Genomic DNA, 2,884 nt, shown 5'->3' with positions numbered 1-2,884 from the left:
CGAGGATGCGGAGCTCCTCTCCCGAAGAATAGGCCACATGTCTAAGATGGCGTCTTCCTGCCACTGCGGACACGTGACAGCCAGACTATAGGCCGGTTGTGGAGATACAACAGGCGATGCTCCATGAGCTGTTGGGATGCCCCACCACAGCATCAGACAAGCGACACTCAAAACAATAGCTGCAGTGGCCGAACCACCAAGCGGCCACACTCACGCATTTTAGCAATACACCTGCTCTGGGTCTCCCATCACCTTTTCTAGTCTTCCAGGCAGTGAGATGCCTGGCTTTTGGGTCTCCCATTTCCTTTTCCAGGTGTACCAAGACGGCTCCAAAACAACTGCTTCAACGCGACTGTTCGGACCAGGCAAAGTGCGATGGCCTCTGCCATGTAGCCGGCGCCCACAAAGCCCGCACGGAGCTGCCCGGCCTTTTGTCCGCCGCCATCGCGTCTCTGCACTGCTGGGGCCCCTTTTGTAGTCCCTTATGTACCTTATCAGTCGCTCCACCCCACTTTTTAGCATTTTTCTGGGCTCTCTATTTTTACCAGCAACCCCTTCCAGGGGGCACCACCTGTAACAGTTTGCGGCTTCAGCCATAGGTTACACTAAGTCCTTAAAAGTCCACAATCCAGAGTGCTTGGATGTCTCTTCTCCAGCACTGGTGTTTGACATAGAAACATGTCCTGGCCCCTGCTTCTGCAATCCTGGAGCTGGGTTGGCTTTTCTGGTTGTTTGGTGGTTGGTCTATGGCCTTGTCCCCAAGGCAGCCTTATCCATCCCTTATCTTTTCCCGCCTCCCAAACCTGCCTGCTGGGTCAGGAATGGGGCTTAGTTTTTAACGTTATTCAATTGTACCCCAACATTTCTCCCCACTACAGCTACCTAAAACAGAAACTCTACCTCATCCTGCCTGTGTTAGCTGTCAGAGAGCACTGCTTATTTAGGTCAAAATCATAGCCGCTACATTTCTGGCTTTATCATTTTTTCACTTATTCTTTCATTTGGTTTGTGATCTGTCTCTTACTCTGAGAGTGTGAGATTGGGACAACAGCATCTCAATCTGCCTTGCTCACTACTATACCCCCAAAGTGGCCTGTCCTAAGAGAAAGTCACCAAAAGTCCAGGAGCTGTGTTTTCTATCTACTCATTTATTTATTACTTATATTATGAAAAAATTATCCCCTTTCGATAACCCATTTTAGACTGAATTAAGGAGGTTAAGAGTAGGAAAATTGGAAAGGAGGCACCACAAGACCAGAAACCTGTAAGTTTCTGGCAGGGCCAGAAACTGGAGGTGGGGGTAGAAGTGATTAACATAGTCCTTAAAATAGCTACAGAAATGAAAAATCCTTAGGTGCCAATGACTACAGCCAGTATAAGACCCTTATATTTGTGCATACACCATCTGGGAGTAGGCCAGAGTACAGGGGGTGAGAGGATTCACTAGAGACAGAGTGGGGAGCAGAACAGGCAGAATGACTGAAATACACAGCTGAGGGGAGCAGTGAGTGTGACAGGAGAAGTCTGCTGCGCCATGTGGGTCAGCTCCTTGGCCAGGGATCTAACTCATACCGCAGTTGCTGTGGTTAGCTTGATAGCTCAGAGACTTTAACCTCTGCGCCACCAGGAAGGCCCTTTTTTTTTAAGATTTATTGTTTTTTATCAGACCCTTATAAAAATCATTGGTCTTTACAAATCAACCTAGTCACACACCCAGAAGTAATTAGGTTAGCAAAAGTTAACAATTACACAAAGGAGTGAGCCTACCCAAAGAGAAGATTATCAGTGCCATTTCTGCCCTGGTGCAGGGCAGCAGCCCTTCTGCTCACCTGTAGCCTATGCAGGTGGCCCTCATTACTCACCATACAGGCCTCTTAGAAAACTTGTCCCTTTCAGGGACAGCTCTTTCTACGCGCTTGTGTCTATGCAAGTGCCCTTTATTCTTCTCTCCCTTTTAATAATAAACCTGTCCTTTTGGGTATGATAAATGCCTCTGTCCCGTGGAGAAAGTCGCTGGTGCCACTGAAAGTGGAGCTCTGTTGAAACTTTCCCCAGAGTTACCCCAAGGACTCCATTCTCTGAAGCCAACATCTCCAGCACCGATTTCACTAGGATTCCATTTTCTTCTAACCTTGTTTGTAGATGGTGTTGTGGGGAAGAATAGGGGTATAGGTTGGAGCCATGGAGGAGTTTTTATAGGTGTGTGTGAAAGAATTCATGGTAGACAGAATGGAGAACAGGAAAGGTGGATTAATTGAAATATACTGCTAGGAGAAGCAGCGGGCAAGATGGGAGAAGTCTGTGCTAAGTTTTAGTTGGGCCACCTGGAACTTTGAGCAGTGATCAGATCAGTGCATTCATGCATGCTCTAGTGGCCTTTATAGTCAGTGCTTGAGCTGATGAGGAAGGTGTTGGTTTTCCTTTGTGTGGACTCCTCAAGAAGAGTTGAGCTGACTGACATCTCCAGATGAACTAGAACCACAAAGAGGCACATGGGGTTATCTGGTGTCAACTTAAACATTTTGGAGGCAATTAAAAAGGAAAAGGTGAGTGGCCTTGAAAGATCAATGAAGTTGGAATATTAGTGATGAAAATCACCCATCCAAAATTGCCAAATGGAGAACTTGCCAAGGAATAGGTTGGAAAAAAATGGAAATTGCATGTTGGGGAAAGAAATGATGGCGCCTAAACGAACAATTATGATGTCAGGGTACAAGCCTGTGTACTAGTTTACACAGCGGACAGCCTTCTCAGTCACCATGAGTCCTCCCTTCAAAGGAGTTCACAGATAGCGCTCCTATTCTTCTTGGCATCAACACCATGATGGCTGCGCATCCAGCGGTGGAAGCTCTTTCTTTTTGATTACCAAAACTGAAGTTTTTGT

This window comes from Talpa occidentalis, unplaced genomic scaffold, assembly GCF_014898055.3.
Source record: "Talpa occidentalis isolate TD23 unplaced genomic scaffold, MPIMG_talOcc4v2.1 talOcc4.9, whole genome shotgun sequence".
Classification (NCBI taxonomy): domain Eukaryota; kingdom Metazoa; phylum Chordata; class Mammalia; order Eulipotyphla; family Talpidae; genus Talpa; species Talpa occidentalis.
This window is presented reverse-complemented; position numbering follows the sequence as displayed.